Here is a 26,639-nt window from a genome sequence, read left to right as displayed (position 1 = left end):
TGTGCTGAAAGAAAATAAGCTTATAATTCTGGGTGACTTTAATGGAAGAATTAGGCACAGACTCCCAGACATGATAGTGAATCCATATAAGGAATAGAGCTAGAAACAAGAATAATGGTCACTTATTACTGAAGACTTATGCATCTTTTGACCTTTTCATCACCACTCCTGTCTTCCAGTTACTTAAATGAAATACAACTTCATGGATGCATCCTCACAGCACACACTAATATTTAATGAACTTTGTCAGTGTAAGGAAAACATACAGACAGGATGTAAGAGTGATGAAAAATGTGGGACTGATCACTCTCAAAGCAAATATTTGTATTCATTAAAAACAGTGGCTCCAAAACACAATAACTACTAAAAGACTTAATGTCAACAGATTAGAGCACTTTTTTGAGCAAGAATAGTTCAGTACTAACTTGGAGAGAAAACTGAGCCACCCATACATGGTTATAGTGAAATAGAAAATAGAAATACACTGAGCAGCTTTCAGAGTTGGTGTGGAACACTGCATTTATTCATCTGGGTCAGAACAGTCACAAAATTCAAGATTGTTTTGATGAAAATGATGGGGAAATTAAAAACTCAACATGGTTTAATCAATAGAATATTTCTTCCAATATCTGAGAAAGAAGCATTTAATTCCATCAAAAATGAAGTATAAGTGAAGCTGATAGAGATGTAGGATTCTTGTCTCAGTAAGGAGGCAGATGAAATTAATAGTAGCAATATGGTGGATAGAAGACAAAGTCATTCTAAGAATATTATATGAATACATACAAACATATATACAAATTTGAGTATATGCACACACACATACATATAGATAGATAGATAGATATGTACACACATACGCACATAAACAGAAAAAAAATAGAACAAGTATAGGTGATAATATGTAATTCAGTATGACTGAGGACATGCTACCAATAATAATAACACCGCTCAGTGTAGAAGGTTTCAACTACAGTGTCCTAGGAATTTATACTTGGCTCTTTAGTATCTACAGATTTCCAGCATTGAGTTAGTTAAGGTCTCAGATTTCATACTTTTCACATTTCTAGCTGTCATGAAGTTGAGAAGAAGAACTAATATGCTAGATATCCTGAAAAGCTAGAATATTCCTCTATATCTAATGGAATAAAATTAATAATTTAATACACAATAATCTGTATTCCTATAGAGTATGATCACCTCGAGGGCAGCATCTATTTTATGTATGTCTTTATATAACCAATACCCAGTATATTATTTGACATGCAAAGCACAGTAATAATAACTAATAATATATAGTGTTTTAAGGTTTACAAAGTCCTTTATATATATTAACTTGTTTGATACTCAAAACCACCTTCTGAAGTATTGCCATTTCACAGATGAAAACATAGAAAAGTTCAACTAAGAGAGGATTATCTACTTGCCCAATGTCACACAGTGGGAAGGATTTAAAATTATCTTCATTACTCCAAGTGATTAATTGACATTTATATATTTGTATCAGTCTGATATTTATATAATGCCTTAAAGTTTATAAGGTATCATACATGCATTACCTCATTTCATTTTCATTGTTATCCTATAAGGCAATGGTTCTCTATCTTTTTGGTCTCAAGACCTCTTTAGATTCCAAAAATTCAGGATTCTAAGAAACTTTTGTGTGTGTATATATATATATATATATATGTGCATGTATGTATGTGAGTGTATATGTACATATATATTTTATTTTTACTTTATTATTATAATAGTTCCTAGAAAGTTTAGCACCCTTAAAGAGTTAGTTAGATATAAGAATCAGAAAGACATCATGAGACATAGTGAGGGAATAAAAAGAAAGACGTCATGAGTCTCCCTAACTTGTTTTTTCAAATTTATTTTATTTAAAAACAAATAGTAAGGAATAAGAAAAATAAAAATAAGGAATAAGGAATAATAAAATAAGAATAAGGAAATATAAGGAATAAGGGAAATATAAAAACTGAAAGGGAATACAAACCAAAATGAAACAAAACAAAAGAGAACATTGTTATGTGCCCAATAGAACTTCAGGGAAATCATGTATACTTTTGTATTTAATTTATACTTTAATATAATTAAGACCTACTGGTCATCCTGCCATCTAGGGGAGAGGGTGGGGAGAAGGAAGGGAAAAACTGGAACAAAAGGTTTGGCAGTTGTCAATGCTGTAAAATTACCTATGCATAACTTGTAAATAAAAAGCTATTACTTTAAAAAAAAAAAAAAAGAACATCAGGAAGGATTCAAATTATGTAACAATAAATACCAATACAGAAAAGTATATATATATATATATATATATGTGTGTGTTTGTGTGTGTGTATGTATAAATATATATATATATATACACATACATATACATATACACACATACCCCTACACATAGATGCACATATATCTTTCTTATTACTGCTGACCATTTGCTTTAATTCTGCTCCTAACTTGCCTTGCTATTATTTCACCTCCCCCCATTGATGGATCCTTCCCTTGTCTTCCTCCTTCACCCTTTGCTTCCCTATCTTCCCATTTCTCTTTATTTCTATATAGATTTTGAAGGACACTATACCCTTCATAGTATATATGTGATGTCGCCTATTTAACCCATTCCCTACATGAGTAGGTTTTCAGAATTATGAGTCCCCCTACCCCTCTAATACCTCTGTGTATATTGTCCCTTTGTACTTCACTCCTTAGACATAACTACTATTTTTACTTTAACTCTGTCCCAGTCTTTGTTTTGAACTGTTGTATTCTTGATGTCAGTCTTAAATATATGCTATAAACTCCCCATGTTAAAAATAAATATACAAACAATTTATCCATGTTGAGTTCCTTGAAATTACTTTTTGATATTGACTTCTATATGTTAAATTTTTTATTAAGTTCAGGTTTGGTTAGTAGAAAGTTCTGAAAATCTCTGAAAATTGATTGAATATTCATTTTTTTTCATTCTGCATTATAGATAATTTTGCTGGATATGATATTTTTGGCTGCAGGCCTACTTTTTTGATTATTAGGTAAGTTTCCAGTACTTGCAATCTTTTATTGTAGCTTCAATATATTTGAATTGTTTTTTCCTATTTTTTGAAAAGTTTTCTCTTTGTTCTGGGCATTTCAAAATTTGGCAATAATATTTCTGTGTATTTTTCACAAAGGATCTCTTTGAGGTGATAATCAGTGGATTTTTTTCTATTTCTACTTTCCCTTCATGTTCTATCATTCCAGAAAAAAATTTCTTGGATTATTTGTTGCATTATTATGTCAAGGTTCTTTTTTCAGACACAACTTTCAGATAGACCAATTATTCTTATAACTTCTTTTCTTGATCTGTTCTTCAGGTCTATTGTTTTTCTTATGAGATGTTTCATATTCTGTTCTATTTTTTTTTTTTCATTTTTAGAATCTCTTGTTATTTCTTAGTCTCTCCTAGCTTCACTGGCTTTCCCTCCAATTCTAATTTTCAAAAAGTTATTATCATTTTTGGTACTCTGTATCTACTTTTTCAGTTGGATAATTTTTTCCCCCATAATCTTGATTTTCTTGGATTTTTTTATTTTATTTTATTTTAAATAACTTTTTATTGACAGAACCCATGCCAGGGTAATTTTTTACAGCATTATCCCTTGCACTCACTTCTGTTCCAATTTTTCCCCTCTCTCCCTCCACCCCCTCCCCCAGATGGCAAGCAGTCCTATACATGTTAAATAGGTTACAGTAGATCTTGGATACAATATATATGTGCAGAACTGAACAGTTCTCTTGTTGCTCATGGAATGCAAGCAGTTTACATTCATTTCCTAGTGTTCTTTCCTTGGGTGTAGTTCTTCTGTCCATCCTTGATCAATTGAAACTGAGTTAGATCTTCTCTTTGTCGAAGAAATCCACTTCCATCAGAATACATCCTCATACAGTATCGTTGTTGAAGTGTGTAATGATCTCCTGGTTCTGCTCATTTCACTCAGCATCAGTTCATGTAAGTCTCGCCAATCCTCTCTAGATTCATCCTGCTGGTCGTTTCTTACAGAACAATAATATTCCATAACATTCATATAACAGTCATTTTTTTATTTTTTAAAAAAAATTTTTCTAAATGTCTCTCATTTGACTTTGAAATATTTTTTGAGTTCTTTGAGGAGGGCCTCCATCCTTCTACAAGTGTCAGCCAGCATTATCCCTACCCCTCAGCAGATATGCTGGTTCCTTCTTGCCCAGCATTAAGTCTCAGCAGTAGAGCTAGACCTGGTGTTCTCAGTCACCTGAGGTTCCCTTGGTCTTCCCAAATTCAGATTCCAACCCCACAAAAAAATCCTCGAGGTGAAAGTTTCTGTGGTTCCTAACTGAGGTTCCAGCCACTCCCAGTTTGCCTCTGGACTTCCCACTTGGTGCTTCTGTGGATCTACTCTGGAGGTGCCTAAACTTTATAATGATTAATCTCAGCCCCAGGCCCAGATTTTTTCAGAGAACATCCAAAGATTTTCTCTGCTCTTTCTTCTCAGATTGTATCAGGAGGACTTCTGTTCTATCCCAAGTCTTCTTGACTTTTCACCTATGTCTGTCATATTTGTTCTAATTGTGGGGGAAATTGGGAGAACTTGAAATTAATCAAACTATTGCACCATCTTCCTAGAACCCTTCCCATCTGCCTGACTTTTAAAAAGCCTTTTGCATCTTGATTCACTTTTCCATTCTTCTCACACCTTACTCTCCATAAAATCTAAAATCCAGTAACATTCACTTACTCCCTTTTCCCTGCACATAATATTCCACCTTCCCACTCCCAAGTATTTTCATTATCTTTCTCCTAAGGCTGGGATTCTCTCTTTCCTCATCTCCAGCTACTGCCACCCCTGACTTTCTTTAAGTTTCAATTAAAGACCATCTTGTGAAAGATGCTTTTCCCAGCCCTCCTTAATGTCCATCTTTCTCTGAGACTATTCCAATTTATCCTGTATAGATCTGGTTTGTTCATAACAGCTTACATACTGTCTCCCCTGATTAGACAGTGAATTCCTTGATAGTAGGGACTGGATTTTTGTTAGTTTATTTTGCTTTTCTTTGTAACCCTAGCACTTAGAATAGTGTCTGGTTTTGCTTAACAAAAGCTTATTGACTGACTGACTCTAGAGGTATATAGCTAACATGGAGATATATGAGGGAGTAGGAAATAGTGATCAGGGAAGACAACCTCAGCCAACACAACCTGAAGGTCTGAATCATGTGGCTTTTGAATTCAGCCATAGGAAAATAAATAGTTCACAACCTTATCTATAGCATTGTCAAAGCTGATGAAAATGTGACCAGGAAGAAAAAGGATAAGTCAGTCAGATAGCAACAGTGAAGCAATATCTAATAGACAGTTTTCATGCTCCACTGATAACCATGTAATGTCAGTAGGTCAAGAAGTTTAGACAAAATGTCTCTACATCATGTTGGATGGACGCCCTGTGGTGGATCTATGAAATGACAAGAGCAAGACTTGCACTGAATGGCAGAACATGAACATATTGTGATGTACATAACTGAACAGGATGAGCAGCTCTGGGAACTGTATTCTGAGCTCCATCACAAACTACTTGTGTTACTTCAGAAAAGTTTTTTTTTTCATTTCTCTATTCCTTAGTCTCTTCATTTATAAAATGAGAGACTTAGCTGAGCTGATCTTTAAAGAACCTTCCAGTTTTAAATCTTCTAATAAATCATTACTATTCAAATATCAAATGCATCTGTGATTATCCATAAATACCAGCATTCACTGGGGATTGACTAGTGAAAGTGTTGACTTGGGGAATATAAGATACCAGTATACTAACAATAGCAATAGACCTAACAACTAAAATATCTAGATAATATATTAGGATGATCAATTTTAGGTACTAATATTAACAGCAAAGGAGCAAGGGTTTGGGAAACATCAAGTACCAAAGAAAACATGAAATTCCGCTTTATTATTTTAAGAAGGCAGATGTAAATTTTTCTAGTAAAAATACTTTCCTCATTTCTTATGGTAAAAATATGATGTTATTTTTATTCATTTTATCCAAGATCTGAAATGCAGCTTGATATATAGTAAGATAGGAAATTTATCTCAGAGGAAAAAAGACTGAGATTCATATCTGTATGTACTTGTTGATAAAACCCCAAACAAGTCACCTAACTGAGCTCTCAGTAACCCAGCAACTCTTTAATCAATGTCATAAGTTTCAAAGCAGGGGCAAATCTACAATTGGTAGAATGAGTTTGTTAATTTGGAATTTCCTAGTCCCATGAAATCATAGGCCCAGACCTGAAGTCACAAAAATAGTTAACAACTCTCAACTAAACAGCTCTCCTTGTTTCATGATTCAAAGTAATAATATCTATTTACCTCATATGCCAATTAATTGTAAATCCTGAACTATTGATAAATTGTTTAAAGTCTTTGCTTTTATAATAAGGGTCAGGGCACTGCCTTTCAGGAGGGAAGGGAGCAAGACTATCAGTCCTAGGCCTTTGAGTAGTGAAATGCATACTTGTCAGTTATGTGATAGGGGACATGTATTTTTTTCAGGAAAAAAAACCACACATTTTTATATGTACTTATATCCTTTCCAAATTTATATATATATATATATATATATATATATATATATATACTCACATTCTAATGCAGAAAGACAGAATCTAAATGACTATCTTCATAGTAAACATCTACAGTGTTAAATGGAATATAATTGTAGAAAGAAGGCACTAGGATTTGGGGAACAGGAAACCTGGACAAATACTCTTTGTCCAGGCAGGACACTGGGCAAATACTCTTTATTTTATTCTAAACCAATATGCTCTTATTGTTATTTATAACTCCCAAATATTAAATCCTCCCCAAATGAGATCAAAATATAAAACATTCCCCAAAGTCAAAATGTACTTAGAAAACTAATAATTGCATCTTCATGGAAATGTTGTTCAAGATGCTGTTTTGCATCTTGATAATTAATGTCATATAACTGAAGTATACTGCTTTGTTTCTCAAGGGACTGAAATACCTCTAAGCTTGAACCAAACTTAGTTGATGTGAGGAGGAGAATAAATGAAATAAAATTGGGAAAAGGTTAAATGCTAGATTTTCAATGAGCTAAATAATGAGATTAATAATTACTTCATGAATATCAAGAATAAACTGGTTCACTAACATTATTGGTAGCTTTCTAAATGAAATAAAATAACTCCATTTAATTTCCCACTCTTTTATAGTGAAAGTTCTAAGCTAAGCAGTAAGCACTGTCCCTCTCAGCTCAGAGCCAAGACTATATTGATTACAATTTGTGTTTGTGCTGTGCTCACACTGCCCAAGCTCAGGGCACTGAACCATTTTACTGTTCAAGATCATTCAGGATGGCACTAAGTCAAAGTTATACCCCTAGCTAATTGGGCTCACTGAACTTGCTTGTTCTCTAAGTGATTTTGGCATTTAGGTCCCATATCAGAGCTCCACTTGTTTCTTCAGGGAGGCACACATAAGCTCCAGCAACATAAGCTTGAAATATGAAAATATTAGTTTTGTCTTGCTGATTCCCAGAGTGATTTTCAGAAATAAATAGCATGAACTGAGTTGTTTACAGAAGGTTAAATAATAAGAATGCTTAATTGCTAAACATTAAGCAATCACTGTTTCACCATGGCTTTCAACATAAATATATCAGCCTGCTGTACCATATTACAATATGTCAATTCAATTTACTACCTGACATAGAAAAGGTACTTAATAAATGGTTGTTGGTTGGTTAATTCGCTTCAACAACCATTTATTAAGTGACTACTATGCCTCATCATATCACTATGTCACTTTGATAGGCACTCACATACATGATTAAAAATGAAACAACCTAATCTTAAGGAGCTTACATTCTATTGGGAGAAAGTAGGACATACAAAGATAAATAATCAGTTATTAACTTCATAGAATAAAAGATTTCTTATATACATAATAGAAGGATAGAATTACGTGGCCTCTAAGGTCCCTTCTATCTCCAAATCTATGATTCTATAAAACAAAAAAAAATCTTTACAATGTAAACAGAAAGAAATATGGGGATAGAGAAATAATAACTAGGAGGATCAGGAAACTTTTTAAGATTATGATATTTAAGCTGATACTCCAAGGATACTAGACTACATGGTGGACTAAACCAATTTAGGAAGGATCATAGCAAAGTAAAATTAGGGCATTGGGGAAATTTTTATGTAATTCTTTTTAACAAATGAAAAATGTATATGTTTAATGCACTCTCCAATCACAGTGATTAGAAAATTGAATTTCAGAAAATCTGAGTTGCCTAAAATTACACAGCTATAAAGTAACAAAGCTACACAGACCAATACTATTAACACGACAACACTGACAATCAAACAAAAATAAGAACTTGGTAAGAGAGAAATCTGGGAACATCAGATTCTTGTTGAGGCCCCTCAAAGGACTCTACTAAAACTCATCAATATCCTACAGTTCACTGATATATAGCAAATCATCATGCTACTTGTTAAATTTAAACAAGCCAAAAAATATAGTACAGTTGTAAATAGAAAAGAGAAATAAGTATTATTGCATTCTACTCCCAAAGGACACAAAAACAGTGCATGCCACACAAATATTGTGATAATTGTTTATACCAAGTTTCAAAGAGGATAAATGATGAATCTGGAGTTAATAAGACTTCAATTAAAATCCAGTCTAACTTACTTACTAGTTATGTGATGCTGGGCAAGTAATTTAACCCCACTGTGCTTCAGTATCCTCATCTGTAAAAATATGGATAATAACATAACAATAATGATAATTCCCTGCAGGGTTTTTATGAGAATAAAATTAAATAATACTTTTAATATTTTTGTACTCTATAAATGTTAGCTATTGAGATTACTGAAATAGTACTAGTAATAGTTATATTGATGGTAGCAGTGATAATGGTGGTAGGAGTAATGGTAGTGATAAGAGTAGTGGTGGTGATGGTCTGACAGTGGTAGTGGTATTAGCAGTAGCATTATTAATAATAGTAGTAGTATCAGCTATCAACATCATAACATTTGCATTGATATAACTCAGATACTTTGCAGACTAATCCTGGGTAAGTAACTTTATCTCTCTGATTTTCAGTTTCCTCATTTATAAAATGGAGATAATACTATCACATACTTTACAGAATTGTGCAAATCAAATGTGTTAACATGTAAAGAGCTTTGCAACTCTTAAAGCACAATGTTAGTTATTATCAAACATTCACTCATTTGATACAGCAAACCTTGGAAGAAGAGAGTTCACAGAAGAGTATGGGAAAATATCAGAGTAGTCAGAATATTCCAGATTATCCAAATTCTCCAAGTTCTCCACTTTTCCCCTAAAAAAAAAAAAAAGATAAAATCGTGCTTCAGGTGAACATAGAGTAGTAAATATAAATAAGAGCTGGGGCAGATGGGGCAGAACAGGGATAATCTGGGATTTGAAGCAACATACCAAGAATGAAGTTTGGCTCATATGAAATGTGAACACCTCCCAGCTAGTTTCCCTGAAACAATAAACCCCGAGACTAGCTGACATCAGCTCTAGCTACAAGGATTTTTATCTTTCAGACATTGTGGGGAGACAGGCTTCTGATATGGGAAACATTGAAGGAACCCCTCCAAATAAGGGATGCCAAGCCCAGCGTACTCCTGAGACACAGTCCTGACTGAGAAGGAACCAGCACATGCCCAGTGAGTGCAGAATTAGTAGATGGGGAAATTTTTTGATATAGGCAATTATATGAAAGCAGAGTTCTCGGTTTTGGTTCCAAGTGAGAGGGGAGAACTGAAGGAGGACCTGAGGCTAGAGGCATAATCCCTGTTTTGCTAGACTAGAGGTGATAATAAGAACAATTTGCTATTAAAAAAAGAAAAAGAACTCTGGGAGATGACTAAAAACCATTACATTGAATTCCCAATCCCTATATTTATGCACACCTGCATTTTTGATTTCCTTCACAAGCTAATTGTACAACATTTCAGAGTCTGATTCTTTTTGTACAGCAAAATAACGTTTTGGTCATGTATACTTATTGTGTATCTAATTTATATTTTAATATATTTAACATCTACTGGTCATCCTGCCATCTAGGGGGGGTGGGGGGTAAGAGGTGAAAAATTGGAACAAAGAGGTTTGGCAATTGTTAATGCTGTAAAGTTACCCATGTATATATCCTGTAAATAAAAGGCTATTAAATAAAAAATAAAAATAAAATAAAAAAGAAATAAAAAAAAAGAAATCTCTTAGAATACCAAAAAAAAAAAAAGGGGGGGGGGGAAGAAAAAATGATCAGGCAAAGGAGAAAGAATCCAACCAAAGAAAGTTATTATGAGAATAAAGAAGATTGAGTTTCTTCAGATACTGATGCAAATAAATAAATAAATAAATTAAATTCCTTCTACTCTAAAAAGTAATATCAAATAATCACCCTCCCAAAACATTCATAGAAATTAAAAAAAAAGACTTTAAAAACTAAATGAGAAAGATTGGGAAAAACAAATTTAAAAAATAAGACCTATTCAAGAAAAACAAGATTATTAAAATAAACTCAACATGTCAGAAAAAAAGAATGACTCCTTGAAAATTAGAATTGAGCAAGGGATGAAGTTATAGAAGACCAAGAAATAATAAACCATAATGAAAAAATAAAAGAGAACTAACCCTAATCCTAAATTCGCCCCACATTGGGCACCAAATGTGAAGACTGCTTATTTTAAAATCAGCTAGAGTCAGGAATTCAGATTAGGGGAAAATTATCAATCTTTATTCTCAGTGAAGATGAAGAAAGATCAGAGGTGGAAGAGAATAGGCAATAGCAATGTGAGCATCTGAGTCAAGAATCTAGCTAGACCAGAAGCCATGAAACCAGCAGCCACCAGAATAGAACCCAGGCAGCAATCTCTCCCAGCCTCTCTTCCTACTCCTGTGCCTCCACCCACCAAAATCGTCATTTCCTATACAACACATCAGGACTTGCACAGAGAATGGGCGGGGGCCATTCTTTATCCAAGCATGTATATTAATAGAGTATGGTCCAATTACTATTTAGCCTCATGTGCTTGGGACCTCAGTGCATCAATTCAAGTCTCAGCCTATTATATCTCCCGCTTTCTTTTGTTTTAGAACACAGGTGGTCATGCCATCCCTGACTCCTCAGGAAAGGAGGTGAAAGCACCAAAAAGAAGGTGATCATGACTCCACCCTGACTTCTCAGGAAGGGAGGTGAAACAAGCTAATTGTACAATATTTCAGAGTCCAATTCTTTTTGTTCAGCAAAATAATGGTTTGGTCATGTATACTTATTGGGTATCTAATTTATATTTTAATATATTTAACATATACTGGTCATCCTGCCATCTGGGGGAGGAGGTGGGGGGGGTAAAGGTGAAAAATTGGAACAAGAGGTTTGGCAATTGTTAATGCTGTAAAGTTACCCAAGCATATAACCTGTAAATAAAAGGCTATTAAATAAAAATAAATAAATAAATAAATAAATAAAAACAAACAAACAAAAAAAAGAAAAAAGAAAAAAAAGAAAAAAAAAAAAAAAAAAAAAGGAAGGGAGGTGAAAGCACTAAAAAGGAGATGATCACGCCCTCCCTGACATCTCAGGAAGGGAGATGAAAAGCACCAAAGGAAGTGGGTTAGGTTTTGGGCTGAAGGGTCCTTACAAAACCCACAGCAAGGGAGGATTCACCACAAGCAATAAGTAGAGGTATTAGGGAAGCCCCCAGTCAGTGGGCCATTTTGTAAAAACATGAATTGTACACACAAGTAGCGGAATAACAAACAATATAAATCAGCATGGTGTTGGAAAAGATCACCAGAAGTCCTAGAAGGAGGGTATGTATACAATAGTCACACATACACCTTCTTTAGCAGCCAAGAGATAGTCCAAAACCAATCTATTGTCCATTGCTTCACATGTCAGGGAATCCAATGATCCCCCTAAGTTTTAGAAGTCCTGAAAAAAGTCTTTTTATGTGTTAGGGAATCCAATGATTCCAGCAGATTTTGAAGTCTTGTAACAGTCTTATCATTTCTCAGAGAATCCAATGATTCCTGAGGGTTTTCAAGTCCTACAACAATCTTATCATGTCTCAGAGAATCCAATGATTCCTGAGGGTTTTGAAGTCCATAAATTTTCGATGTCCATGAGTCAAATGCCATAACTGCCACAAAGAAAAACAACTGTACTGGAGAACAGATACAAAAGATAAAACATAAAAATAATTTTAAAAGCTCAAAAGTTAATACCAAAAAAAATCTTATTATAACCATACAAGAAATAATTACAGAAAATTTGTTCTGAAATGATCAAAGAAGAGAGGAAAGTAAAAGTAAAATTTAAAAAAAAAAAAAAAAAAAACACCGATCAGCACTTGAAAGAAATGCTATGAGGAAAAGGTACAAGAACACAAAACCATTATAACCAAATTCCAAAACTCCCAATTCAGCTATATTTGATTTTTTTATGAGCAACAAGAAAACAAAATTATAATATGGCTGAACCACAATTAGAATCACACAAGACCTAACAGCAGCTACACTAAATGACTGCAAGTTTTGGACCATTCTATATGGAAGAGAAAAAAACTAGGGTTATTGTTAAAAATATCACACCCAGCAAATTTAAGGATAATCTCAAATGAAAATAAAACACATTCAATGAATTTCAGAGTTTTAGCATTTTGTTTCCAAAAGATGTGTACTTAATAGAAGATTTCAAATTCAATATCCAAGAGAAATATAAGGTAAACATCAAATACTAATTATAAGGGACTAGATAACGACATTGTTTATATTTTACATGTGGAAAAGCAAATTATATGTCTAAGATTGCCATTAGTAATTGGTTAGTTTGAAAAAAAATATTAGGATAGAGCTGAGTATGGTATAATTTTGAATATCAAAATGATGTAGGAAAATATAAAACAAAAGTAAATATGTTATATTAATGAAATATGAGAATAGCTGACACAGAGAAATTTTATAGGGTTGTAGGATTGGTAGTTTTGAAACCATATTCTCATAAAGAGTGGGTTAAAGAGGGAATCATACATATATACACACATGTATGCATATATACATATATGTGTATAAAATCTATAAATTTAGAAAAAAATAAGAGTAAGGAAATGGAAAGAGGGGAAAGGATAAGGGAGAGATTTTTAGAAATAACCTTACTTAAATCAGAACTGGGTTAAAAGAGAGAACAATATATACATTTAGAAGGGAATAAAAGTCTTCTAAATTGATCAAGAAATAAGAGGTGGAGGGAATAGAATAGGGGGTATAAAAGAATGTGTAGATTAATGGGAATGATAACATGGGAGAGAAAAAAAGGTGGAGGAGAGAATAAAGGAGAGATCATCGAAGGGAGGGTAGGTTAAGTAGTAAGAAGGCAAAGTAGTAAAACAGAGAAAACTGCAGGGATAGGAAATAAAAGATACACCAAACATAATAATGATGAGGAGTAAAATTTGTTAGAAAAACTGTAGGGATTGCAGTCATTGATCTTAGACAAAGTGAAAACTAAAATAGATTTAATCAAAAGAAAAAAATAGGGAAACTAGTATATATGTCAGTCATATTAATATTGCTTCAGAACTTTTAAAATAACTAGTTAATATAAGGTTTGAATATTGCTATGGTGTTGGAAAGAATGAGGTGGTGGATTTAGAAAAACATGGAAAGACTTGGACTTATAAAGGAAGAGGTTATCCACAATCAGAAATACAGAGGACAAACAAGCATAGTACACCTTACATAGATATATATGAATATTTGTATAGAATTATAGATATCTATGTATGTCTACGTGTATGTATTTTTATATGTGTATATAAGTATGTGTGTGTATTCACATTTAATTGAAGCCTTCTTGGGGGAGTAAAGAAAGGGGAAATAAAGTAAAAAGTGCACATCCTAGAACAAAAGAAAACCTATGAAGAAGGAAATAAAAGATCAACAGCTCAGAATACAATGTATACTATTCATTACATAGACTTTCTCAAAAAGGAAATTTATTATTTTACATTTTGAATCCTCTATGTCCTGCTCAGCAAATAGCTATATTTTTCTTTTTCTATTTTGTATTCAAGTTTTAAAATAAATAAATTTAATTAAAAAAAAAAGAAGATAGTTTACATATTTTCATTCCCAGTTAATACTTCTAAAAAGTGAGGCTCACAGAATTCAAGTAAATAGATTCATGGAATTTGAGTCAAAATACTTGACAAATTTGCATTCTATCTTTGCCTTAAAATCTTCAGGGATGAGAAACCCTTTATGTTTCAAGAAAGAGAATTTAGAAGTTGTCTCAAAAACATCTGCAGGTTTTAGTGGATTGTGAATAGGTTCTTGTAAAGCTCAAAAGTGATAGCTAATAATATTGTTCATTTTATTGTCATCATCATCATCATCATCATCATCATTATCATCATCATCATCACCATCATCAGTCTGTAGACACTTAGTTTCTAGGCTGGTGATGATTTCATTCCCTGAGGCTTCTATGGCACTTCTGCTGAACTTGAACAATGTTTACAAAGCAATACAATAGGACCATCTAAATATGTAACAACCTGCTGAGACATATTTTAATCTTAATTATTAGAAGCTCACTGACTGAGAAAGTGAAAGATATCAAACTTTAAATGAACAGTTTTGACTCCAAATACCATTCTCATTTTATATAGCATATTAATTAACTACATCAGTTCCCCACAAACCTTGAACTGAATGTTTTGATAGATGTTGACAATATAAGGGTATAGTACTATTTCATCTTTAACCTTCATATATCTTTCTCAGATTTAAGCCTGTGGATTAAATCGATGGTTTTTGTTTTGATGGAAAGATTCTACTTTTGTAAGAAGAAAAAACAAAACTATTTACATAGTGAGAAAGTTGCAGGATTTAGAATCAGTTGACCTGGATTCCTACTCTGACATTTTCTAAGCAAGTACCCACCAGTTTTATAATTTTTCTGGGATTCAGTCATTCATTCAGGACACAGCCGGGTTAGCCTCCAATCTGTGCAGTGAGGGGCTCGGCTTGGGGCCATAGAGCTTTTCCAGGGCCGATTTGCATCAGGCAGAGATACTGGGGCAGAGTTCGGGGCGGTCTGCGGTCTGCTGACTGCGGTCTGCAGTCTGTGGTCTGCGGTCAGCTGCTAATACTCACAGTCCCACAAGAGGCTCCGGCTTGGGGCAGTGACACTTTCACCCCTTAGTCTCTAGCCGAGGGCAATCGCTAACCCACACAGCCCAATTGGGCACTTCGATAGCTCTGCCAGTGCTGAATCCACTTCCTGTTGGGGGAAGGGAAAACTCTCATTCAGAGCACTCCCATACCTTGGAGCCAGAAATCAGTTTACATCTTTCCCTGCTCTGCAGAGGAAGGGGTAACCCCCTTGCCTAGGAAGCATACACTAAAGGCTTTAAAACATGAATAAAAAGATGAAAAGAACGATCAACAGCTTCTATGCAGAAAAAGAGCAGGTCAGCAAACCTGAAGAGACCTCAAACAGCAAAAATGCATCAGACTGTCCTCCTTTACATGATGCTCTCATAGAAGAGACCATTAAAAGTCTCAAAAGAGAGTTAGAAGATAAATGGGGAAAGGAAAGAGAAGCCTTACAAGAGAGCAACAACTTCCTGAAATACGAATTGGAAAAAGTAAAAAAATCTCAGGAAAGTAAGAATTGTGAATTGGAAAAAATAAAGAATTCACTAGAAAGTAGGATTTGTGAATTGGAAAAGACAAAGAACTCGCAAGAAAGTAGGATCTGTGAATTGGAAAAAGAAAATAATTCACTAAAAAAAAAAAAAAATTAGTGAAATGGAAAAAATTCCACAGACCAAAACAATACATTTAAAAACTCAATTGACATATACAGAAAGAAGTAAAAAAGCTAATGAAGAAAATAATTCTTTAAAAAATTAGAACTGAACAAATAGAAACTAATGATTCATTCAGACAGCAAGAATCAGTCAAGCAAAAACAAAAAAATGACAAACTGGAAAAAATCATGAATTATCTATTTGCAAAAACGACAGACTTGGAAAATAGATCTAGGAGAGATAATCTGAGGATTATTGGACTCTTCCGAAAACTATGATGAAAAAAGAGCCTAGATACTATTTTACAAGAAATCATCAAAGAGAACTGCCCAGATGTAATAGAATCAGAAGGTAAAATAGGCATTGAAAGAATTCATCGAACACCTTCTGAAAGAAACCCTAAAATAAAAACCCCAAGGAATATTGTGGCCAAACTTCAGAACTATCAGATTAAGGAAAAAATTTTACAAGCAGCAAAAAAAAAAAAAAAAACATTTAAATACCGAGGTGCCACAATAAGGATCACCCAAGATCTGGCTGCCTCTACAATAAAGGAAAGAAGGGCCTGGAATATGATATTCCGAAAGGCACAAGAACTTGGGATGCAGCCAAGAATAAACTACCCAGCTAAGCTGAGCATTTTCTTCCAGGAAGAAGATGGACATTCAATGAAACAAATGAATTCTATTTGTTTCTAAAGAAAAAAACCGAACTAAACAAAAAATTTGATCTCCAACCATAGAACTCAAGAGATGCAGAAAAGGTAAAAATAACTCTTGAGAATTGTATTTCTGTTGTGGATGTACAAAAAGAATACATGTATAATTTGATTGTACTGATATAACATAAAAAAGGGAAGTAGATATGGAAAAGGGATGATGGCAGAATAAGGTGGGAAGGAGGGATAAAAAGAGGGAAACCACATCCACAAAGAGGCAAAGGAAACTTATCATATCTGAGGGAATTTAGAGAGGGGGAGGAACTTTGTGTGAATCTTACTCTCATCAGAGTTGGCTCAAAGAAAAAATAATTGACATTTGTTTTAGAGAAAATTCTCTCCTCATTAAAACGGGGAGGAAAAAGGAAAAGAAAAAGAGTAATAAGGGAAGGAAGGGGAAAGACTCAAAGGGGTGAGGAGGGATTATAAAGAGGGTAAGCATCGTGATACAAGAGGGGTACATAACTTTAAAAGGGGAAAGAGGGTTGGGGAGGCAAGAATAAGTAAGCATAATCTGGGGTTATTAGGAAGGCAGGAAATACAGATTTAATAATTCTAACCGTAAATGGAATGGGATGAACTCCCCATGAAGAGGGAGGCAGATAGCAGACTGGATCAAAAGTCAGAACCCTACAATATGTTGTTTACAAGAAACACATTTAAAGCAGGGAGATACATATAGATTAAAGGTAAAAGGCTGGAGCAAAATCTATTATGCTTCAGGTGAAGTCAAAAAAGCAGGGGGTAGCCATCCTTATCTCAGATCAAGCAAAAGTAAAAATTGATCTAATTAAAAGAGATAAAGAAGGAAACTACATCCTGCTAAAGGGTAGCATAAACAACGAAGCAATATCAATATTAAACATATATGCACCAAGTGGTATGGCATCCAACTTCCTAAAGGAGAAGTTAATAGAGTTGCAAGAAGAAATAGACAACAAAACTGTAATAGTAGGAGATCTCAACCTTGCACTCTCAGAAATAGACAAATCAAACCACAAAACAAATAAGAAAGAAATTAAAGAAGTAAATAGAATATTAGAAAATTAGGTATGTTGGATCTTTGGAGAAAAATTGAATGGAGATAGAAGGGAATATACTTTCTTCTCAGCAGTTCATGGAACCTATTCAAAAATTGACCATATATTAGGACATAAAGACCTCAAAATTAAATTCAAGAAAGCAGAAATAGTAAATGCTTTCTTTTCAGATCATGATGCAATAAAAACTACATTCAACAAAAGTTAGGGGTAAATAGACCAAAAAGTAATTGGAAACTAAACAATCTCATCTTAAAGAATGATTGGGTGAAGCAGCAAATTATAGATACAATTAATAATTTCACTCAAGATAATGACAATGATGAGACATCATACCAAAATTTGTGGGATGCAGCCAAAGCGGTAATAAGAGGGAATTTTATATCCTTAGAGGCTTACTTGAATAAAACAGAGAAAGAAAAGATTAATGAATTGGGCTTGCAACTAAAAAAACTAAAAAAGACCAAATTAAAAACCCCCAATCAAATACTAAATTGGAAATTTAAAATTAAAAGGAGAAATTAAAAATATTGAAAGTAAAAAAACTATTGAACTAATTAATAAAACTAAGAGTTGGTTCTATGAAAAGCCAATAAAATAGATAAGCCTTTGGTAAATCTGATTAGAAAAAGGAGGGAGGAAATGAAATTAGTAGTCTTATAAATGAAAAGGAGAACTTTCCACCAATGAAGAGGAAATTAGAGAAATAATAAGAAGTTATTTTGCTCAACTTTATGCCAATAAATTTGATAACCTAAGTGAAATGGATGACTACCTCCAAAAATATAGACTTCCCAGACTAACAGAGGAGGAAGTAAATTGCTTGAATAGTCCCATTTCATAAAAAGAAATAAAACAGGCAATTAAACAACTCCCTAAGAAAAAATCCCCAGGACCAGATGGATTTACATGTGAATTTTACCAAACATTTAAAGAACAATTGGCCCCAATGCTATATAAATTATTTGATAAAATTGGGAATGAAGGAGTCCTACCAAATTCCTTCTCTGACACAGACATGGTACTGATACCTAAACCAGGTAGGCTGAAAACAGAGAAAGAAAATTATAGACCAATCTCCCTAATGAATATTGATGCTAAAATCTTAAATAAGATATTAGCAAAAGACTACAGAAAATCATCTCCAAGATAATACACTATGATCAAGTAGGATTTATACCAGGAATGCAGGGCTGGTTCAATATTAGAAAACTATCAATATAATTGGCCATGTTAATAACCAAATTAACAAAAACCATATGATCATCTCAATAGATGCAGAAAAAGCATTTGATAAAATCCAACATCCATTCCTATTAAAAACACTTGAGAGTATAGGAATAAATGGACTTTTCCTTAAAATAATCAACAGCATCTATTTAAAACCATCAGTAAGCATCATATGTAATGGACACAAACTGCAACCAGTCCCAATAAGATCTGGAGTGAAACAAGGTTGCCCACTATCACCGTTACTATTTAATATTGTATTAGAAATGCTAGCTATAGCAATAAGAGCTGAGAAAGAGATTAAAGGAATAAGAATAGGCAATGAGGAAACCAAATTATCACTCTTTGCCGATGACATGATGGTATACTTAGAGAACCCCAGAGATTCTGCTAAAAAGTTATTAGAAATAATCCACTACTTTAGCAAAGTTGCTGTTATAAAATAAACCCACATAAGTCATCAGCATTCTTATATATCACTAACAAAATCCAACAGTCAGAGTTACAAAGAGAAATTCCATTTAAAGTAACTACTGATAATATAAAATAATTAGGAATCTATCTGCCAAGGGAAAATCAGAAACTTTATGAGCAAAATTACAGACCACTTTTCACACAAATTAAGTCTGATCTAACCAATTGAAAAATATTAAATGCTCTTGGATAGGGCGAGCAAATATAATAAAGATGACAATATTACCTAAACTAATCTATTTATTTAGCGCTATACCAATCAGACTCCCAAAAAACTATTTTAATGACCTAGAAAAAATAACAACAAATTTCATATGGAAAACAAAAGGTAAAGAATTTCAAGGGAATTAATGAAAAAAAAAAAATCAAATGAAGGGGGCTTAGCTGTACCAGATCTAAAATTATATTATAGAGCAGCAGTTACCAAAACTATTTGGTATTGGCTAAGGAATATATTAGTTGATCAATGGAATAGATTAGGTTCAAGGGATAAAACAGTCAACAAATATGGCAACCTAGTCTTTGACAAACCCAAAGATCCCAGCTTTTGGGATAAGAACTTACTGTTTGATAAAATTGCTGGGAAAATTGGAAACTAATATGGCAGAAACTAGGCATTGATCCATACTTAATGCCGTACACCAAGATAAGGTCAAAATGGGTTCATGACCTAGGCATAAAGAATGAAATTATTAATAAATTAGAGGAACGTAGGATAGTTTACCTCTCAGACCTGTGGAAGGGGAAAGTCTTTATGACCAAAGCAGAACTAGAGATCATTACTGATCACAAAATAGAAAATTTCGATTATACCAAATTGAAAAGTTTTTCTACAAACAAAACTAATGCAGACAAGATTAGAAGGGAAGCAATAAACTGGGAAAATATTTTTACAGTCAAAGGTTCTGATAAAGGCCTCATTTCCAAAATATATAGAGAATTAACTCTAATTTATAAAATATCAAGCCATTCTCCAATTGAAAAATGGTCAAAGGATATGAACAGACAATTCTCAGATGAAGAAATTGAAACTATTTCTAATCATATGAAAAGATGCTCCAAGTCATTATTAATCAGAGAAATGCAAATTAAGGCAACTCTAAGATACCACTACACACCTGTCAGATTGGCTAAGATGACAGGAAAAAATAATAATGATTGTTGGAGGGGATGCGGGAAAACTGGGACATTGATGCATTGTTGGTGGAGTTGTGAACGAATCCAACCATTTTGAGAGTAGTTTGGAACTATGCTCAAAAGTTATCAAACTGTGCATACCCTTTGATCCAGCAGTGTTACTACTGGGATTATATCCCAAAGAGATTATAAAGAAGGGAAAGGGACCTGTATGTGCATGAATGTTTGTTGCAGGCCTTTTTGTAGTGGCTAAAAACTGGAAACTGAATGGATGTCCATCAGTTCAAGAATGGCTGAATAAATTGTGGTATATGAAAATTATGGAATATTACTGTTCTGTAAGAAATGACCAACAGGATAATTTCAGAAAGGCCTGGAGAGACTTACACGAACTGATGCTGAGTGAAATGAGCAGGACCAGGAGATCATTATATACTTCAACAACAATACTATATGATGACCAGTTCTGATGGACCAGGCCATCCTCAGCAATGAGATCAACCAAATCATTTCTAAGGGAGCAGTAATGAACTGAACTAGCTATGCCCAGAAAAAGAACTCTGGGAGATGACTAAAAACCATTACATTGAATTCCCAATCCCTATATTTATGCACACCTGCATTTTTGATTTCCTTCACAAGCTAATTGTACAATATTTCAGAGTCTGATTCTTTTTGTACAGCAAAATAACGTTTTGGTCAGGTATACTTTTTGTGTATCTAATTTATATTTCAATATATTTAACATCTACTGGTCATCCTGCCATCTAGGGGAGGGGGGGTGGGTAAGAAGTGAAAAATTGGAACAAGAGGTTTGGCAATTGTTAATGCTGTAAAGTTACCCATGTATATATCCTGTAAATAAAAGGCTATTAAATAAAAAAAAAATCATGCTGTAAAAGAAAACATATGCCTTCCCTCCCCCTGAAAAAAACAACCCTCAGGTAAAATAAAGTAAAAAAAAAAAATAGAGTGTGCTTTAAAGTAAATGAATAAAAAATAAATTCTTACCCTAAACATATGGATAAAGGAAGTCACTCATATTATAGAGAGATGAGAAAGTTCCCAGTTCTGTCATTTTATATACAAGGGACTAAAGTCTAAAGAAGTTAGGAGACTGGTCAACAGTTTTATTTTGGTTTAGTTTACTCTTTTTTGATCTGTAGTAATTTTATTTATTTTGTAATACACATTATTTCATGAATCATGTTGAGAAAGAAAAATCAGAGCACAAGAAAAAAATCATGAGAGTTTTTTTTAAAAATAGAAAAAGAAGTAAACATAGTATGTGTATATTCAGTAACTTTAGATCTTTTTTCTGTATGCAGATAGCACTTTCTGTCCAAGTCTATTGGGATTGTTTCAGAACACTGAACTTCTGAGAAACCAAGCTTTCATAGTTGACATCGCATATTCTTGCTATTATTGTGTGCAATGTATTCCTGGTTCTACTTGTTTTGGTCAGCATCAGTTCATGTAAATCTTTCTAGGTCTTAATATAATCAGCTTGATTATAATTTTATACAAAAATAATATTCCATTGCCTCCATATATCACAACTTGTTCAGCAGTTCCCCAAATGATGAAAATCCAGTCCTTTCCCAGTTCTTTACTACCACAAAAAGAACTATTACAAACATTTTTGCACATGTGAATCTTTGTCCTTCCTTTGTAATTTCCTTGGGATATTGACCCAGTAATGGCACTGCATTGTGTATAAGGGTATACAGAGTTTTATAGCCCTTTGGGAATAGTTCCAGATTGCTATCCAGAACTGATGATCTTACAACTCCACTAACAGTGCATTAATGTCCCAGTTTTCCCATATCCCCTCCAATATTTATCATTACCTTTTTCCTTTCATTTAGTCAGTCTGAGAGATGTGAGATGGTAGCACAGAGTTGTTTTAATTTACATCTTCAATCAATAGTGATGTAGAATGTATTTCCATATAACTACAAATACCTTTAATTTCATCATCTGAAAATTAATTGTTCAATCCTTTGACCATTTATCAATAGGAGAATGAGACCTTTATCAGAAATGCTGACTGCAAAGATTTTTCCCAGCTTTGTACTTCTCCTTCTGCTTTTGCTGTGCAAAAATATTTAATTCAATATAACCAAAGTTATCAATTGTGCCTATCATAATGTTTTCTAGTTCATCTTTGGTCATAAATTCCTCCCTTTTCCAAAGATCTGACAGGTAAATTATCCCTTATTTTCCGAATTTATTTATGATGTCATCCTTTATGGACAAATCATGGATTTATTTTGATCTTATTTTGGTATGGGGTGTGAAATGTAGGTTTTTGCTGATTTTATGACATATTATTTTCCAGTTTTACCAGCAATATTTTTCAAAGAGTGAATTCTTACTCCAGAAACTGGAGCTTAGGGATCTATCAAATACTAGACTGCTATAGGCCTTGATTATTATATCATGTGTATCTAATCTACTCCACTGATTCCATTCTCTTTATCAGTCAGTACCAAAATGGCTTTGATGACTGCAGTTTTATAATATTGTTTTAGGTTTGGTACTGCTAAGCCACCATCCTTTATATTTTTTTCTTCATTAATTCCCTTTGTTCTTCCAAATGAATTTTATTATTTTTTTCTAGTTCTATAAAATAATGTTTTGGCAGTTTGATTGGTATGGCATTGAACAAATAGACCAATTTAGGCAGAATTATCATTTTTATTTTATTAGTTTGGCTCAGCCATGAACAATTGATATTTTTCCAATTATTTAGATCTGATTTTATTTGTGTAAACAGTGTTTTGTAATTGTCTTCATATAGTTCTCAAGTCTCTCTTGGCAGGTAGACACCCAAGTATTTTATTTTGTCTACATTAATTTTGAATAGAATTTCTCTTTCTCTCTCTTACTAATGGGCTTTGTTAATTATATGTAGAAATGCCGATAATTTCTGTGGATATAAAATAAATATCCTGCAAGTTTGCTAATGCTGTGAAATATTTTCAGTAGGTTTTTGGTGATTTTCTAGGATACTCTATCTATTATCATATTATCTACAAAGAGTGATAGTTTTATTTCCTCACTGCTTATTCTAATTCCTTTAATTTATTTCTCTTTTCTTAGTTGTAAAGCCACCTTTCTAGTAAATGCTGAATAATAGTGGTGATAATGGGCATCTTTGTTTCATCACTGATATTACTGGGAATGTGTCCAGATTTTCTCCATTACAAATAATGCTTGCTGTAGATTTCATAAAAGTACTACTTATTATTTTAAGGAAAGCTCCCTTTATAGCTATGTTCTCTAGAGTTTTTAATAGGAATGGGTGTTGTAATTTGTCAAAAGATTTTTCTGCATCTATTGAGATTATCATATTATTTCTGTTGTTTTGTTATTGATATAATCTATTATGGTAATAGTTTTCTTGATATTGAGCCAGCCCTGCATTCTTGGTATAAATCCTACTAGTTTTAGTGCATTAACCTGTTGCTAAATTACTGTAATCTCTTTGCTAATATTATATTTAAAATTTTTGCATCAATATTTATTAGGGATATTAGTCTGTAATTTTCTTTTTCTGTTTTGGCCATTCCAGCTTTATGTATCAGTGCCATATTTGTGTCAAAAAAGGAATTTGGTAGTATTCTTTCTTTACCTATTTTTGCAAATAATTTACATAGCATTGGAATTAAATGTTCTTTAAATGTTTTATATAATTCACTTGTGAATCCATCTGGCCCCGAGATTTTTTTTCTTATGGAATTCATTAATAACCTGTTCAATTTCTTTTTTCTAAAATGGGATGATTTAAGTATTTTATTTCCTCTTCTGTTAACCTGGGCAATTTATATTTTTGCAAATATTCATCCAGTAAGACTGTAAGACTTGCTGCCAAAGATTTAGGCAAAATAGCTCCTAGTTGAACTAAATAGGTCCTAATTATTAGTTTAATTTCTTATTCATTGGTGCTAAATTCACCTTTTTCATTTTTGATGATGGTAATTTGGTTTTTTTCTTTCCTTTTTCTGATCAAATTAACCAAAGGTTTATCTATTTTTAAGTTTTTTTTTCATAAAACCAACTCTTAGTGTTTTATTTATTAGTTCAATAATATTCTTTGTCTCTATTTTATTAATCTCTCCTTTGACTTTCAAAATTTGTAATTTGGTATTTAATTTGAGGTTTTAAGTTTGTTCTTTTTCTAGTGTTTTTAATTGCAAGCCTAATTTGTTAATGTCATTTTTCTCTATTTTATTCATGTAGCTATTTAGAGATATACAATTTCCCTTAAGAATTGCTTTGGCTCCAATCCATACATAGGTTTTGTTTCATTATTTTCATTTTCTTAGACGAAATTATGGATTGTTTTTATGAATTGCTTTGTTTGACCCATTCATTTTTTAGAATTGGATTATTTAATTCCCAATTGTCTATCCCTGATCCTTTACTGAATATAATTTTTATTGCATTGTAGTCTGAAAAGGAAACATTTACTATTTCTGCCTTTTTGCATTTGATTGTGAGGTTTTCATGACCTAAGGCATGGTCATTTTTGTGTAAGTATCATGTACTGCCAAGAAAAAAGTGTATTCCTTTCTGTTCCTATTTAATTTTCTCCAGAAGTCGATCATACCTAGATTTCCTAGGATCCTATTAACCTCTCTGGTTTCTTTCCTGTTTATTTTGTGATTAGATTTGTCTGATTCTAAGAGGTAAAGTTTGAGGTCCCTCACCAGAATAATTTTTCAGTCTATTTCTTCCTGTAATTGGCTTAAAACCTCTAGGAATTTGTTCTACCTCTTGATGCATACACATTTACTATTGTTACTACTTCATTATTTATTGTACCCATTATCAAGAAGTACTTTCCTTCCTTATCTCTTTTAATAATGTCTATTTTTTTTTACTTTTGCTTTATCTAAGATCAGAATTGTTACCTCTGTTATTTTAAAAAAATTATTTCAGCTGAAGCATAATAATTTTCCCAACCTTTTACCTTTATTCTGTATGTGTCTCTCTCTATCACATGTAAACACCATATTGTAGGAGTCTCTTTTTTAATCCACTCTGCTATTTATTTCTGTTTTATGGGAGAATTCATCCCGTTCACATTAAGAGTTATGATTATCACTCTGCATGTCCCTTTATCTTATTTTCTCTCATGTATATACTTTTGTTCTCTCTTCCCATCCTGTCCTTAATGGTGTTTCTTATAATCCATTCCATCCACTGCCTTACCTTCTGTCACCTCTTGCTTCTTACTTTTGTTCCCTAATGTTTCTGCTCTCCCTTTCACCTTTTCCCTCCCTTTTTTTCCCCTCTTTCCCTCTTTCTCCTTCAATTTCTTTATAGGGTTAGATAAATTTCTATACCCAACCGAATGATTAAGATATTCCTCTTAGAACCAAAACAGTTGGGATCCAGCTTCAGACAATGCTCATCTCCATCCCTTCTTTCCCTGGATTGTAATAGGTCTTTTGCACCTCTGCATGTGAACTAATGGTCCCATTATACCACCTTTTCCCTCTTTTTTTCAGTATAGATCTTTCCCCATTCCTTAATGACTTTTTCTTTGATGTCATAACATCAGAACACAATCACAATCACATCCTCAATCCATGTGGTGGTCTGCCCCAGTGACAGATACAGTTCTCAAGAGTTACAGATATTGTTTTCCCATATAGGGAATATGTGTGTGTGTGTGTGTGTGTGTGTGTGTGTGTGTTCTCTTGTTTACCTTTCTATAGTTCTCTTGAGTTCCGTGTTTACAGATTAAACTTTCTGTTTAATTCTGCTTTTTCAATAGAAATGATTGCAACTCTCTTACTTCATTGAATCTCCATCTCCTCCCCTAAAAGATGATGCTCACTGGATAGTTAATTCTTGGTTGTAACCCTACCTCCTTTGCCTTCTGAAATATAGTATTCTAGGCCTGTGGAGCCATTATTGGTGAATTTGCTAGATCCAGGGTAATCCTGAATGTTGCTGCTTGATATTTGAATTGTTTTTATCTGGTAGCTTGCAGTATTTTTTCCTTAAGATTATAGTTTGGGAGTTTTGAAACAATGATCCTTGGAATTTTCCTTGTGGGAATCTCTTTCCAGAGATGATAAATGTATTCTTTCAATGAGATTTCCCCTTCTGTTTCTAGA

The sequence above is a fragment of the Sarcophilus harrisii genome, chromosome 1, assembly GCF_902635505.1.
Source record: "Sarcophilus harrisii chromosome 1, mSarHar1.11, whole genome shotgun sequence".
In the NCBI taxonomy this organism is placed as follows: domain Eukaryota; kingdom Metazoa; phylum Chordata; class Mammalia; order Dasyuromorphia; family Dasyuridae; genus Sarcophilus; species Sarcophilus harrisii.
This window is presented reverse-complemented; position numbering follows the sequence as displayed.